This window comes from Tachypleus tridentatus, chromosome 13, assembly GCF_004210375.1.
Source record: "Tachypleus tridentatus isolate NWPU-2018 chromosome 13, ASM421037v1, whole genome shotgun sequence".
Classification (NCBI taxonomy): Eukaryota; Metazoa; Arthropoda; class Merostomata; order Xiphosura; family Limulidae; genus Tachypleus; species Tachypleus tridentatus.
In genome coordinates this window covers 113,860,275-113,878,133 of record NC_134837.1, presented here as the reverse complement: position 1 = coordinate 113,878,133, position 17,859 = coordinate 113,860,275, and the positions used below count along the sequence as shown (strand labels likewise).

The 17,859-nt window shown below is 32.4% G+C and overlaps 1 protein-coding gene across 2 annotated transcripts in view; it reads right to left on the bottom strand.

The window, feature by feature from the left end:
• Positions 1 to 12,979: 12,979 nt before the first annotated feature.
• The window catches only part of LOC143239950 (nonsense-mediated mRNA decay factor SMG5-like), a 220,519-nt gene continuing 215,639 nt past the window's right edge, over positions 12,980 to 17,859 (bottom strand). For both annotated transcript variants that reach the window (XR_013021464.1, XR_013021463.1), the window contains exons 9-10: positions 15,464 to 15,586; positions 12,980 to 13,214 (exon numbers count right to left, since the gene is read on the bottom strand). The gene's annotated coding sequence lies outside the window, so the exon portion shown is untranslated. The remainder of the gene's footprint in view (positions 13,215 to 15,463; positions 15,587 to 17,859) is intronic.

The following is a 17,859-nucleotide window of genomic DNA, read 5'->3' as shown; positions in this document are numbered from 1 at the left end:
CTTGGACCAAATTCATTGCTATAATAATAATGGTAACTGATATGTATAATGGATATATTTTCCAGATAGAATAAAATCGAAGCTGACCTCATTGTACTTTGTGAAGACCATTGTCTGGGAAGTGAAGAAAGAAAATTATTAGTTCAAAACTATTTCTGGACATTTCTGAACAACTGATGGTGAGCTAAAATGTTTCCATTAGTCTACAGGTTGATTCTTCTCTTCCTCTTTTGAGAACTAAATTAGAGAGCTCCATCTTGAAAAAAAATGAAAATAATCAACAGGTTGAATGTTATGTTCAAGCCAGTCATTTTCAGATAGATCTAATTATTGCATCCCTGCTAGTTATCAGTTGCAGGTTGTTGCACTTGAAGAGGCTGTGGTACAACTGCAAAAGCTTGCTACAGCTGATCAGTTCTTCCTCTCCTTCCACTTCCTCTGTATACAGCACTGGCAGGTATTTGAGCATGTTTTAGGACTTCATCTCTCCACTCTCTTCCATTTGTAAGACACTATTCACAGGGTTGTGGAGAGTGCTGTGGCAGTTATCAGTTGCTTAGAGCATCTACCTTGCAGTCAGTAGCAGGCAGGATCCACGTTGCTATCAGTTTCAAAGCTTAGTGATTGTATGTTATCACTGCCATTTGTTATATTATTTTGTGTTTTATTCATTCTGATCGTGCATGTGTGATGTGGATACCATTTTTGTCCAAAATACTATAGAAATTGAATTTTTTTTTTACACTTTGCATCTTTGTGATAATTAGAGACAAATGGTGTTACTTTTCAAATGTAATGCTATAAGATATTTCCCAAACCTTTGTTTTCATTCACCGAGAGCATATTTGGTGTTAAAAGCCAAAAGACATAATATATTATAGCCAAATAGATAAAGGGTCGTTATTATATTTCTTATATATACAAGTTGTTGTTTTTTCATGGGAGTTATAAATTAATATTTTCATTAGATTTATTTTAAATTTATTCATCTCTATAGATTGTAACATAAACTTGTAAACTATTTCTTATGATACAGAATCATTTTTGTTTTAAAGTTTATTATAAAGATACAATAAAAACTGACTTGCCTGTTGAGAGTAATTGAATATAACAAAGATATCATAATGAAACCTTTGATTAATCAGCTTCTGATGTTCAGAAGATATATATGTTCAAAAAATCAATGAACAAGAAAAATAAGAAACCACATAATATTGGTTTCTTTAAAAGGTAGACCTTTCTTTGTTGTAGGAAAATTGGAAATTACTAAATTAAGTGTGAAGAAATGTGTAGTAACATTATAGTTATCAAAAGAAGACTATCATGATACACCAGAATTGTTTTGATTAGATACTGAAATAATTTGACATATGGGACTAATTTTATTTGTGTTTTATGATTACAAGTAAACTATGGAACAACAATTTTTGGTATAAAAGAGTATGAAAAGGTATTTAAAACATTTAACTTAAAAGGGAAATTATTATGGGTGTTTATACAGCAAAATAATAATATGACATGAAAAGTGATTAAAATATAAATGTTAATAAAAGGGACATAAAGGAATTCAAAACTAATAAATATTGTTTTATGGATAATAAGTATTAAGAAATATCAGGGATAAAAAAAGTAACAAACTTGCACCGTAACTCGACAACTAATTTTACAAAATATGGTTTTTCATAAAGACATGCAAACAGATTAGTAAATGACAAGCAAAAGTACCCATCTTCAGTTATGGGAAAAGTTAGTCTTATTTGCTTCTTCCTAATCCTAACCATAAATAATATTTCTTTTATCTTTCCTTGACCAACTGTATTCTTACAAGTTCACACCTGTCTGATTCTTATATCTTCAATTTTAATGATTCTGAATTCCTTTTCCTTGATTTCCACAATTGGGATTTCTCTTGTTAAGTTTGTTATGGGAGAATGGGGTCAGATTATTTAGTACTGGTTTCACATTTTAGTTCTCAGTATTTTTGTCTTTACTTGATTCTTCTAACCCTACTTTACCTGTCATCTCTGTGCCAAAGGCTGAGGTGCTGCACCATGCTCCTTAGAATTTTTGTAGGTGATTATCATTCCCTGTTTCTTTTCTCCACAATTTTTTGTTGTAGTCCTAATTAAATTTAATCAGAAGCTAAAATCAATCCTTCATTTTATCCTTAGTTTACACACTGTTGCAAACTGAAACTTCCACCACTATACCTTGCTTTAGTTCCCAATTTCCTGTGTAAGAATTTCTAATTCACAACTGTCCTTTGTTACCTGTATATGATTCATTGAGGTTGTCAGTCATTACTAAATCCACTTGGGTCACACTTTTACGTACACAGGTGAGGTGGATAATTCTGTATTTTTACCTGTAGTCTTTTACCCAAATTCTTTCTCTCTTCTCTTCCAACCACTTTCTTCTATCTGCAGTATATTGAAGTTGTGGTGTTCATTAATACTTCTGAATTTTTCCTTGCTCACACTCAAGTTTCACTTGAGAGTGTTTCTTAAGCCCTTTCTGAGTTTTGCTCAGCCTTTTTCCATCTGCCTGTGAGTGACTAGTCACAAAAATCTACACTTGTTCAACTTATAGTTCATGAGAGATAATTTGATGATGGGGACCATGGCTTCACTAAAACCAACTAACTCTTTGATCACACACAGACATTTCCATCTTCTCCTCTGAACCTTGCATTCACAGAAGAATTACTCATTGAAATCTTGACGAAAATAGTTCATATGCCCCCTCCTCCAGCCCAGGATTTATAATGGTGGCTTGCCTCTCTGGCATCACCATCAATGTGCCACTATCTTTATCTAAGATGGATCTGTATCTGTTCACTGATACTTCATCTCATCATATGAATGTACTCTAACTTCTGGTAGTCTGTTGGGCTTATTCATTGTTCTTACCCTTCCTCAGGGATTGTTTCGAAAAAAAATACAAGATAAATCTACCATTTTTTCTTCTAGAATAACTGTAGATTGTTACATAAAATAAGTTATTTATCCTAAATAATCCCAGACTTGTAACAATTTAAATTTTCTCCTCATTTAGTTTTATTGTTTTAATATTCTTTGAACTATGTAAGTATGCACCTATAAACACCTGGTAGATAAATGACTAAAACTGGAGTAAAATAAACAAACACTAAATTATGTAGCACATGCATTTTACATGCATAGATTCCTGAGAAATTGTTTCACTCATATTTTCTTTTCTATTCTAATAATATTCTGAGTTTCACATTGTACTCACTTTTGTAACAATAAATGAGAAATATAAAAGCAAGACTTTTAGTATTTACTTGTGGATCTTGTACTTTATTGTAGTAAGTCTGGATAAAAGTTAACACTTGTTAATACTTTGCTGAATTAAATTAGGAACACAAAATAATAACATGCAAACATTATATAATATCGTGTAATTAATATTATTTAAGTGGCTCTCTAAGTATAAACTATAAGTATATAGAAATACATCCCTTCGTCAAGGTGTACTCAGCAATGCAAATTTTAGCCTGTAGCCAGAATAATTCAACAGCTGTAGTGAATGTGAGATAGCCCGTTTGTAATTCAATGAATTAAAATATACTAATTGTGTTTATTATAAATAATGCTTTAAAAATGTCAGAGAGAATTACAGATATTTTTAAAAGACAATGTGTAGGAAGATATGTAGAGCTAAGAAAACAACTCTATCATTGTTGACTCTTATTAAAGTTTTTGTTTAAAGTGATATTTATTATTCTTACTGGTAGTCAGACATCAATCAAGGAAGAGTTTTTTGCTATCTACAGCATAAATTTATTCAGGTATGTGACAATTCCTTTTGTGTACAGAATAAAATTTATTCCACCACAGTTTGTAATTCTAATACTAGTTGTCAGTTTCCTAGAGTTTTGCATCAATTTGTGTGGTCACAAAACTGGTGATTATGGAAGGAAAAGAGTTACTGTGGGTAGAATGTTGTATTCCATGTTGTGTTGAATGTCTTATTATGCAACATGTTAATATATAACAAGTCAGTAAAACCACTTGCCATTGATTTGTCTATCAAGGCATTATACAGACACTATTTAACATCTTGAGTGAGTGGTTGCCCCAGAAATCTACAGGTATTTATGCAAAGTTGGAAATCTATATTGTAAAATCAAGTGTTTAACCTCAAATTTTTTTGACACTGAAGGAAGAGAGATCAAGACAATAGAGTTTGCATCAGTAGCCAGGTGAAAAAAAAAACCAGTTAAGTGTGAATACCAGATAATAAGAATATACCAGATTTGTTATTTTTAAGAGCGATATTGATAGACTTGTTAAATTTAAAAGAGAAAGTTCTGGTTGGCACTTTTAGTGCATAGCATTGAATGCAAATCAAATATTCATTGTACAGTTTAAAGAAAACAAAGGAGTGCAACTGACCCCTGTAACATTGATAGGACAAGAAATATCAAGAAAAGGGCAATTTAAAAAAAAAAAATAGTTCTTTAACTTTTAACTGTTATAAATATAGACAGTGCAAAAAATACAACAAAATTAAAAAAAAAGTTTTTTGTGTAATATTATATTGAAGCTAATAACTTAAATCACTATGATTTATGTGTGTGAACTTTGTATTTGTAAAGTATTTACCATTATATGTTTATTTTGATACCTATGCTTGTTTCTGTGTGACACATGTTCATGTGTTGTTGGATATGTATTGTGCCAGCCCTGACTACTCTCTAAATTTGTAGAAGATTTTAGAGAGTAAGAGCCAACAGCATTCATTTTATGAAAATGTTAGTGTGTTTTTGAACATTGGAGATTCTCATTTGAAACTTTTTTAACCAACATGCCTTGAGATAAATTATATTGTTGGTTGCTATGGTCAATATACTAGATGCCTTGGAAGCTGTAATCGTAAATGATGTTTATTCATTGTAAAACTACCAAATTTGACCAAGAACATTTACTAAATTCAAACATTATGAACAGTTCAACTTCAGAGAATCAGGGTTCGAAATTTTTTATTTTAAGCGGACATGTCCGTTAAAATATCAAGTTTGACCGGCACTTTCCCATCTATCACCAGACATCGTGACCGGTGGTCATATTCCTAACGTATCAGACACAAATACATCGTCCCCTCAAAAATAAGTGAGGCAAAAGCTGTGTATGCACAGCTCGAAGATTTTGCTTAAAAGAATATATTCTATAATGAGTGGAAAATAACTTGCAAAATTTAAGATTTAATTTAAGACAAAAAAAACAATTTTTAAAAACGGTCGCGAACGCTCACAAAATGCGCTTTTTAGGTCGCCTTATCCTTGCCTTCCTGGATAGTCATGTGACTGCCAAACATTCATGACGATCTGACCATGGCATCTGATAGTAAAAAACGGGAAAGTCTCACTATCTATTTCAGTTTGGCTTCACGAGCAAGACTAATGAATCAGAAGACAACACTATGGAACCCCGAAAGTGAAAATCCAAGCTTGTTGACCCAAGCCCAAGTGTTAAAGCATAAACTGTTACTGCTAGTACTGGCGCTAAGCCTACTCGTCGTTCCAGAATGAATGGAATAGAGGCCGACCATGGCTGGAGTATAATAACGTTACCAGACTGATGTTTTGCTCAATTTGTCAGGAATATGACCAAAGTAGTGGAAGGCAGAAGAACACCTTCATAACAGGATCTTCCAACCTGAGAGCAAGTGCTGTTAAGGAGCATGAAAACAGTCGCGTACACAGTCTAAGTTGTCAAGCTAAGACAGCAAAAGAAACACCTGATTTAACTCTCATGATGAAAGAATTGAGCAAACTTACCAGACTGAGAAAGATCATTTACTTGTACTGTTCAGGACTGCCCTTTATATGCCTTTGAATGCCCAACCATTCAGCGATTTTCAAGAGCTTCTGTTGCTGCAGGAGCACAACTTCAGTATGAACTTAACAGAACATTATGCCAGTGACAAACAAGCAGTTATCTTTACAAAATATATTGCAGAAACAATTAGAATTAATGTCAGATCTTGTCTGCACACCTCATTATTCTTTGACATTATGACTGACATTGAGCAGGAGATAGTCTATGTAAGATACTTGGACAGTGGCTGTTACCCAGTAACCCACTTCCTATGTCTGCAGTCAGATGAGAAGGCTGATTCTGAACACTTGCTACAGGCACTTAGTTCAGGTAAAGGTTTCTTAATTACCTGGGATGAGAATTTTCTGGATTTATCCTGAATTCCTAATTAAGAAAAATTAAAATGGACAATATTTCATGTACATTTGTGTTTTAATTCAGATTTACATAGTCATTCCATTATTAATATACATCAGTGAAAACTTGAGCATTTTTCAATTGATTTAAACCAAGAAGAACCATGTATTTACCATTGACAGAATTGGAGCTTAACCTAACACAACTAGCATAATAGATAATGGAGCAATAGAATTTTCCAAAGTACAAATTTACATTTTTTTTAATTTTTTTTTTTACAGAAAGTAACTAATATTGGGTACTAATTTTTTTGTATTTGCAGCATTGTCCCCATATATGGCAAGTTTCCGACTGGCTTGAATGAATTTTATGCCTGACAGCTGATGGGGCAGCTGTCAATTTTGGCACAAATAAAGGACTTGTCAACAGATTGAAGGCACAAAAACCTTATTTGATAGGGATCCATTGTGTTAGTCACAGATTGGAACTTGCAATTAAGAAGACCATCAAGAAAATTTCTTACCTTGATAGTATCCAAACCTTTTTAGAAAACCTATGGAAGTTTTATGACAATTTGCCACAGAACTGAGCTGGCTTCAAAGAAGCTGGTAAAGCCAACAACATTGTTGTTAGAAAGCCAACAAAAGGGACAGAAACCAAATGGGTAGCCTACAAAGAGCATGCTCTGGAGTCAGTTTCTCATAACTGGTCAGCTTTAGTGGAGCATTTGTATCAAGTAAAGCTGCATGACAAAGGGGTACGTGGACAGAAAGCTGCAGGATTATACAGTACTTTGACAAGCCTGAAATTCATCCTGTACATGGACATACTCTTGGCAGTTCTGTCTGTTTTGACATCTCTTAGTCTCAAAATGGAAGACAATTCTGCTACTGTGAACATTGTTTCTGACATTGTAAAGAGAAGCTGGGCAATCTGAATCATGTTGAGAGATCCCAGAAAATTGTTAAAGAGCTCACAACATGTGAACAAACTGGCAAGTGGTTACGTAGAGGAAAGGTGATTGTTATTAGTGGTCAGATAAGAGCCAGATGCTCAAAAAGTGCCACGAAAGAGTCAGTTGCAAATCAAATTACTCTTGAGGATGGTAAACCTTTCCCTGGATCAACAGTGTTGGCCTTGGTATGCCGCATGCAGGTGATTTCCGTGTCATCTGCTGAACCAGAACATGGATTTTCCCAGATGGCAGTTATTAAGGATGATTGGTGGTCCAAACTAATAAATGATTCTCTTAATGATTTGATGACAATAAAATTAGCTAAAAATAAGACCTGTGATCTTGCAAGCATAGAATTACTGTGCAAGTCTGTAGAATCCTGGTGGAAGGACAGTAAAAAAACAAAAAAAACAGACAATTTGTGAGTCCACATGGAACTCACACACGTAAAGACAACAGAGATACTGAGTCTACATCAACTTATGTCTCAGTGCTGGATGACTAAATCTACCAGTTTGATTGATGTGTCATTTTTAATGGATACAAGGCTTGTTGCCACTTGCTTTGAAATAATGTTTCAGTGCTATGAATAAAATGATTCTGTTTTATATAATAATTGTCTCTACTTGATTTCTTGTTTTCGGTAATGTCCGGTGAAAATTTTGAGGTGTCCTGCTGAAAATTTAGAATATTTCTACCCTTGGAGAATTAACTTAAAACGTTAGTATTTCTAGAAGGATATTAAATATCTTTATCAGCAAAATGTCAATCTGTAAACAGTGTGAACCAACCAAGTAAAGACATCTTGGTAGCTTAAGCGAGGTATAACAATATCAATTTAGGTGGGATATCGAATGAAGATTTAAAGGGATGCTGAGTACTTATCTGAGACAATACCTGATTTTGTCAGCAGAATGTTTTGTGGTATCTACTTTATGACTCCTTGATATCCTGAACTTTGAGTGAAGTATTTTAAATGGCAAAGTGTGGCTGCCAGACTTCATCCAAGAAAACATAACACACCAGTTTCTTGAGTAAGATTGAAAGTGTAATTGTGATTCCTTCCTGAGATGAATAATCTATTATTTGTTGCAGTTCTGACTGGATTTCTTTCTTGAACAAATTTGCATGAACAGTATCTGGCGTTCTGCTGTATAAGGGAAACATCCAGATCAAGAATTTGAGGTTGAAATTTTCTGCACATACAGGGAAGCAAAGAGCTTTTGGCCCTATAGGTGAATATTGTCTTGACTAAGCTGAAAATGTTTACCAAATCAGACAAGGGATGAAGATAAATATTTATATGATGAATAATGATCATCCAAAGGCATGGATCTGTGAAGTAAAAAATAGTTTTTATTTCCAAGAGATTCTGTGGATAAAAAATAAAATTTTATTTGGATTTAGAAATACTATGTAATTTACTACTATACTTGAACTAGAGTAACATTACCTTCTTCAGAACATCATAACTCCATGATGTGAAGAAGGTGATGTTAACTAGTTGTGTTTACCCTAGTTTACAACTGCTAAATTATGGATGGCTACCATACATAACTCTCGAGAGCAGCTTTACACAAAATTGGGAACAAAAACATATCCTCATGAACCTCCAGTAGACTAACAATGAAGTCTCATCAGAGGATGAAGTATAGAAGTACTACTTGCTAAATGAGCATGATATGTACAGACGTCACAAATGTTTAAGAAAAGCAAGTATCATCTGTGGATCCAGCATTGTGAAAAGGAACATCTAAGTAAACTTCATGAACAGTGTCAAAGGTCTCTGCTACATATTCTATTCCTGAAACTAAATTTGTAAATACTAAAAAACAAAATGCAGAGACTCAGCTGTTGTTATGAGTAACACATCTGTGTGTTTTATAATAGTTACACAAACTGTAAATTTGCATTTGTTTATATTTCAAGAATAAATGCAAGGATCCTAACATACTTTCAATCTACTGCCCACTTCCTTTGAGAAGCTGTCTCTGTAAAATCTTAGGATGGCTAACACTAGTCTTGTTTGTTTCCTTGAATCAAACAACCTCTAACCCACCCAATGTGGATTTTGATGACAGAGCTTCACTGTGGACCACCTGATTTGACTTGAAACTTCAATCAAGGAAGCCTTTTCAAGACACATCTTGTTGTTGTTGTTCTTTTACCTTAAGAAAGCTTGTGATACCACGTGGAGATATAGCACTTTTGAGACTTCCACTCATATAGGTTTTGTGGCTATTTGAAACACATTACGTTTCCAATACCTAATCACCCATTGATAAAAAAATGCAAATATAACTTTTTTCCAAAACTCAGTCTAATTACCTACTGATAAATAAAATAGAAATAGTAGAAATATAATACTTTATTTAATAGCTAATCACTTGTGATTTATTAATCAACTATAACAAATGTCACATTTGTGTCGTATTATATTAATCTACTGATGTCAATCGTGTATATTTAAATTTTAATATTCACAAGAATACAAAATCAGCAATACACACAATTTCATTTTCAACGACAGTTCGTTTGTTTGTAGTTAAGCACAAACTGTTAAAGGGCTGTCAATGTCCTTCCCACCACGGGTATTTGAATCTGCTTTCTAGCATTGTAATCCCGCAGATATAACGCCTTGCCCCAAGAAAATTTTAGCGAAAGCAAATGAATAAGTTAAAGAAAAATCTTTATTCTCGATCACATGTATTTTTTTATAGCAAAGACCCTTCAGGTTATCTGCTGTGTCCTCTGAAGGGAGTTAGTCTTCTACAATTTCAACTAATAACACAATTTATCTTCATCTTATATCGTTTGGGCAGTTAACCAAAACTGGAAAGAATAATGACTGTAATCAGTGAAAGCTTGCAGAGCTCAATGTTTTACTGTCTTAAAGTTTCTTCCATGAAATTATTTTATAAGATGAATTTAATACCTTGTTTGTATCAAATTATAATTATATAATGTAGACAGTACTATAGAAAAGTGTTGAGAAAGTCTGTCAAAAATTAGATTTCAGGCTACTTTTAAAATATGATGGTTTGGTTTGAATTTTGCACAAAGCTACACGAGGGCTATCTGTGCAAGCCGTCCCTAATTTAGCAATGTAAGACTAGAGGGAAGGCAGCTAGTCTTCAACACCCATCGTCAACTGTTGGGCTACTCTTTTACCAACGAATAGTGAGATTGATCCTCACATTATAACGTCCCTACTGCTGAAAAGGCGAGCATGTTTGGGCGATGGGGATACGAACCCACGACTCTCAGATAACGAGTCGAGTGCCTTAATCACCTGGCCAATAATAATGGAAGGTAAATCACAGGTGAAACATTAAAAGTTTATTCACCTGCATATTTAGTATAACAGAAACTCAGTGGAAGTGCTTGAGTTAATATTTTCTATGTCTACCATTTGCACTAATAATTGTAGTCAGTCTGTAAGGCATTTCTGCAACAAGTTTAATCAAACTGTCCTTTGGGACTTTACTCCAAATCCCTCTCATACACTCCATAAATTTTCTTCAGAATTAACTTTTGATTTGTCAAGTTTTTGATCTATAAAATTCCAGATTTGTTCAACTGGGCTGAGATCAGAGCTCTTTGGGGACCATCACTCCAACAGTTTCTTTCTTAGCTAAGTAATTTTTGCTTAGGTTGGATGAGTGTTTGAAATCATTAACTTCTTGACAGTACAATCCAGTAATATGCAAACCACTGGGTATACTTTGACAAATCAGTATCTGATGGTAGTTGCACTGGTCCATTGTTTCAGCTGTTTTACAAATATCTTCTGTCACCTCAGCACAAAAACACCACCAAACCATCACACTGGTTCCCCCCGTACGTCATGGTAGATGCTCTATATTGAGGTAAATATATTTCACTTTTTTTTTCTTCAGCTGGATGTATAACCTATGTTATGAACCAAATATTGCAGACTTTAACTCAACTGTCCATAACACCCCTTTCAAATCATCAACAGTACAGTTTACGTACTTTTTAGCAAATTTCAGTATCTTGACAATACTTGAAAGACGAGGTAAAGGTTTTCTTAACTGCTACATGACCAAATACTCCATTCTCATTGAGTCTCCTTGATACTGTAGATCTGGTCACTTTTCTGTTATTTGATACATGGTCGTTTATCTCATAGTTTGAGATCAACAAAAGTCTTCTTTCTGCTTCAAAGACTGCATAAACAAAGATATTAAAAAAAACATCGGTATCATTTAATTTAGGTGTTCTACTTTTCCTTTCCTATTTTCAAATTTACACATCTCAGTCTCTTGATCTATGGTGTACTTGACAGTGTTTGGGAAGCATTTCAAGTCAGCAACAATTTGTCAGAGTCCAACAAACATCTCATAAAGCTTTTACATAATCTCTCTGCTCTACTAACTATGTTCTGTGCTTTTTTGGAAAGTGTAATATTGTTGTGTATGCTGGTGGGTGTGGCAAGAGGTGTCTGATTTTCTATCTGATAGCTCTGTAACTAAACAAGATACAAAGCTATAAATATTTTGTTTCAGTGATGATGGTAATATAGTGAGTAATATATGTTAAATTCTGTACTTATAGTTGTGAATAAATTTGAAAAGGGGACAGTCTATAATAAAAACTGTCACATTTGTCACAGTAGGAGAAATTTGGGATTTTAAAGAATATTGCTTTATAAAAGTAAGAAACTAAACCTTATACCATTGTAAAATATAGATTTTTAGCTACAATTTTATGCTATACTAATTAGTAGAACGTAAAAAATAGTTTAATTAAATCCTGAATGCAAATCACTAAAATCCTCATGACACATGCAGTAAAGGATGTATGTGGACACAGCTAAATTGTGTATCATTCTCTACATGAGCAAGAACCTAATGAGGTATTTACTTGAACTTAGAGTTAATAAAAACTGCAATCATATCAATTGTCATGAAATTATAAACCTGTTAAAATTAGATATTTTGATTATTTCAATACTTAAAAAATTGAATTATAAATATATATATGTTTGTTTGTTATTAAGTACAGAGCTAGATAATGGTATATTTTGTGATGTCGAGTTTTAGCTTCATTATTTATTTTTGACTTCAAGATTTTAAGCTTTGGCAATTTGAGAGAGGGAGCTCACAAATCAAGAATCTCAAATTTGATTCCAACTAACATCAAAATTGCTCACTATTTGTTTGATATGACAAAACTACAAAAGCTATCTCTGTTGCTGCCACTCATTTTGAGTTACTGACTGGAGGAAAGACAAACAGCTAGCAACACGCACTGCCAACTTTTCTGGTTTTACTTGTACATACCATGATTTAAGAACACTGTATTAATCAGTTAATGAAGCAAGTCCAGTCTGATTAAAGTATTCATCTTTTCACTTCAGGTTCATGCTTTATATAGCTTACAACATATCTGTATTCCTTCAGCACATATGAATATCTCAACAACAGGATTTCAATGTGAATCTCATAACTCGGTGAGCAGACAATATGACAAAACATTATTGATCATAATTACAGAAGTGACTGGCTATAATGAGCAATTTGCAATTCTTATGGTGTGAAGCATAATTATAATTAATTATACTTGTCATACAACAGCAGTATTATACCTATTGTACTTTTTAGTACTAAAATTCCTTATCTAGACCCTCTAGTGATTTTCAGGAATTAGAAAAGTGTATATCAAAAATATTTCAACAACAACAAAAAACTTAAGTTTAAGAATATTCATTTCTGTAACATCTATAGTAAAAACAAAGTAATAAATATTCAATATATAGATATGTAATACACTGTCAACAAATGATGTTTCATGCAATGAGTTGATGAAAACACAAATATTTATTTATAAAAACAATACATAACCTGCATAATTTCTTCTTAAAGAATTTACAAGAATATTACTTTACATGAATAAGACAGAGCAATTTCAGTAAAAACTTGAAAGAACTAATTCTTTTTTTTTGATACAATAATTTATGATGAACAACGAAGACAACATTTTTTATTGCCATGTTCTTGACATTCACAGCTTTCAGTGCGCATTTGTCGTAAGGCCTAGAACAAGAAGAATAAAAATAATGTCACTATCATGTGTTAAAGATTAAGGTTCAAAGTTCACCCTGAAATAATTATGGGTAGAAAAAGAAGGAAAGTAAGTAGTTATTAAGTACATTCATGAGAAAACATTATCCAACAGTAATGTATTATCTAATGCAGGGGTTCCCAACCTTTTGGCACTCGCGACATGAAAATGTAATTGATGAAATAAAATTAATGTTATCCCAAGCTACTTCTAACAATGCTACTCGACTCCCCTGCCAAGGCTTCGCGAACCCCCAGGGGGATCGCGACCCACCGGTTGGGAACCCCTGATCTAATGGTTGAGATAACCTTGTTAAAGAATGCCTGAGATCTTAACATTCAACACATGTCGAGAGTTTAGTATTAACATACTAAAAGAGTAAAATGAAACCAAAAATATAATAAACAAGTGTAATCTATAATGAAATTGATAACACATGCATATAGGTGTTATAAATTATCACATACCTAGACTTTACACATGTAAAAATACAGATACAATAAGTTACTCAAAGAAATGCAGCTATGTTTAATCAAGTGATATAACTGAACAATGGAATGTAAGCATTCACATGGATACAAGTTACTTATATGCATTAAGATTTCTACATATATCATATATAATAAGGCTTAGAAACAGCAAAGTTGTCAAAGTATAAAATAGAGACACTAGTAAACTTGTGATAAGAAATCTCAATCATGAAGTTATCCTTGGTCTATAGACAGCATTAACTGATTCATGCACGTCTATCAAAAATCATCCAAGAGCAACAGTCCAGTCCTTATTTAGCAGTAATTCTTGGGATTACCAATAACTTTCATTGAGTTCATATGCATATCAGAATCCAAAACTTCTAAATTACTAAATTATATAAATGCTAGAGTAAAATTATAGTGAGTCAAACACTGCCAGTCATCATAGCCATGTATTCTTCCTGCCAACCAAATCTCTGCTTCCCAGTAAGCATTTTCTTTTACTTGGTTTTATTTTCTTACAATGATTTTGTTAATCTTTTATTAAAAAATGTTTCAAGTAATGAGAACCAGCAGATGCTTAAAAGTATAAGGTTACTAAAACAAAGTAGATAAGGAAGGGTCTGAATACATATTTCATTTATTATTTAAACCTTCACCTCTGTCTCATTTCCTTATTACTGTATAAATCTTCTGGAGTTGGTGATCCATACACTTATCACAGACTGCATATCCAGTGATTTAAGTACTACTTGTAACATGGTAATTGCCTCACAATAATGTCTGTTACGATCCTACTAATAACACTGCACAACAAAGTTTTTGCTTCTTGAACACTGTTGGGTGTTCCTTATAGGTTTTTGGCTGTTGATCAAAAAATCACATCCAAATTTGCCCATCATGTACCGTTTCATCGAAATCTTCAGTTTTGCTACAATGGAAAAATGATATCTGGGCAACTGGGATCCATCAATGCTTGCTGACTACTGTTGGACACTGCAACGTGACATTGAATACAAACGAAAATCAGGAGCAAAACACTTTTAATTATGTTGAACTTAATAGCGTATTAGAAACATAAATGCAATTAAATACGTTATTGCCAGTAAACAGTTAACTGACTATTTCTCAGAGTTCCAATGTGATGAAGCAAAACCAAAACTATATCTATGCATACCCACCAGGTACCTGCCACAATCAGCAACAACTTTTTGGAAAGCAAAACTTTTCAAAAAAATAGTTGTGCAGTGTAATTAATGTAACTTTAATAAATTAACAGAGAATTTATCTTGTTGGTATTGTTTAGCTATAAACAAAATCCAATATGGAATCATATACTAGTGATAAAACTGCTCAATGTGTTATAAAAAAGAAGATAAGAAATCAGAAAATTTGAATTTTCAACTTAAAGATGCACCTTATGTACATGAGGGCTAAACAGCTAAGTCAAACACTTCCTATAACTCAAGTTCTGCTGCTCACAATTTCAAGTTATCCACCCTCACAACCTGAAATACTAATTATTAGGCCATACAAAAGAGGTAATACTTATGCAGATATTTAAAAACGAAATTTTCAAGTGTACATACATTAAGAATTAGATGACAGAAATCATCAATCCTTAGTAAAAGAGTCAAAAACAGTTACTCAGAACTTTTGAACATACTGAAGGATATAATAGTAAAATAGAATGGACAATTTTTTGACAAAAATGTTTGATAACTTCATAAGATTTCTTTATAATGTACCTGATAGTAACCAGTATGGTATCCACTCATATACCATGACATCAGCATTGAAGCTAGAGCTTAGTCATCTGTGACACCTTCATCATCCAGAGGAAAAGGTGGTAGTGGTGGAATATCTGGAATCTTAATTAAGTAAAATAGTAAGTTAGAAGCAAAAGTACCCATTACAAGTGACAGAAAACATTTAAGATAATCTTTTTTTTTAATTATTTTATGGACTTTAAAAAGGTTAGTTGTGTTGCACTCTTGATTTTATTCACTTAGAGTAAAGCTTTGAGCTATTTATGTTACCCAGCATGAAAAGTAACTGCACAGCACTTAAGTCAGGCTAAGAGCTGCTCAATAATAACATATAATAAATCAACATTTTTATTATTTATGTTACAATTTTAAAATGTGAATGACAGTATTATTAATTCTTAATAATTTAGTTTAGAATATCCTGCAAAAAAGAACACCTGGTGTCAACATCATTCCTGCTTGTTCTCACATCACTTCTGAAGTGAATGTTGGTTTTTGCCTGTATGTGCAGCTTTCGAATGGGAGACAGATGAACACTGAGGCAGACAATATGGTTCACAATATGTTCATCAAAGTTAATTTTAAACAGTAGCTTTTGTTTAGCTCATTTAACCATTTCTAGACAAAAGCAATGTCACTGATACCTTTTGGTTTTTTACTTCTCAAAGTAGAAACTATTTAATCAAAGTGCATGATATTTAGTACAAACACACTAAATAGTGGTATCTAGTATTGGCTTAAAATTTTCCTATAATTTGATGAGCATATGTATATGTATGAAACACAGACATCACATGAACACTGTTAAAGGCTCAATAAAGATACTTTACTATTGTTTTGATTTTTTGTTTAAAATTAAATTTTACTAATTGAATGATATACTACAGTGTTATTGAGTTGCAATATTTATAAGTCTATCGTTCAGTGTACGATACGCAGTTAAACATATTCTGACGACTCAGATCTTTACTGGATATTAGTTTCTTGTTAATCCTGTTCAAACAAAATAAATAAATTAACACATTACTGCCTTTATTTGTGATAGGGAAAAATGTTTTCAATTTGCAGAAGACTTAAGATTACTATTTGTTAGGAAAACAAATATAATATCAACCTTGTTGTGGTATTTAGTCAATAATGATAATAAATTTGTTAAGTAGGGGATATCTGTAAAACTTATAACAAATTTCTTTCTAGACGAAAGCACATTTTTAAGAATATGCAAACAAGGGTATTTGGAAGAGTTTTATCATACAAAATTAAGGGTAATTCAAAACTGTTTAACAAAATCAAAACAATGTGAATAAAACAGGAAGTTTCATATTTTAAAAAAAAGAGCATTGCTGAAAAATATTATAAAGACAGCACATAGCCAATTTTTAATTTTTTTTTAATTTGGTTGCATAGATTGTAGGGAGCGTGCACATATTAATTAATCAAACCTAGTTGATTAATGAGCCTATTAACTAATCAATTAGCAAATGCCATTTATCACACACACTAGTCATGTTATCAGGATTTTAATAGCAAAAGAGGGAAGAATTCTTTAAAATAAGCATTTGTGAAAATTTTGAACACAAACTGGGTGGCATTCAATTGACTTTTGAAATAATCAAAACAAGTCAAATATATTTACAAAATATTCTTTTCACTATAGGAAATCACAATTTTATTTAAAACTTTAAACTATTTTTTTCTTGGATACAACTGTGGCAATCACCAAACAAAGTTAAGTAAAAGAAATATTTTAAAATTGTTAATAATTGATGTCTTAAAAGGAGTTTTACAGTTTAACTCAGATAACAAGAAAAATTTGTACTGTTAAGGAGTGTTTATAAAGCCTGATATAACTGTGGTAACCCATAGGGTAATATAAATGAATTATTTGCTGGTACTTTTGTGATAAGAGTAGAGAAAAATAATTTGTCTTATCAACTGCATTCTAAAGTAATTGAATCAGCCTGTGTGGACTTTGATGAAAGGAAACAATTATTTAAAGCTCTGGATACAACTCTGATAACCAACAGTGTAACAAACATTTGTATGTAAATTTGACTTATTTTAAAATATTTTTAAAAGCAAGTGGATGTGTACTATTTGTTTACTGTTGAAATTTATTGCCAACAAGTTACAAACACCTACTGCAAAAAATCCAGTCCATACATACTTAAAACCTGATAATATCTTTTTCATTAAATGAGCAATGAATGGAAGAAAGGTAGCCACAAGTTCATATAAGTGATGTTTGGAAAAATGACTACTCAAATAAAAGAAAATATTACAATGATACTGTTCACTGATTGTTGGAAATTGTGTGCATTATATTGTAAATTCACTAATATATTATTAAGAAAATATTTACAAATTCTGACAAA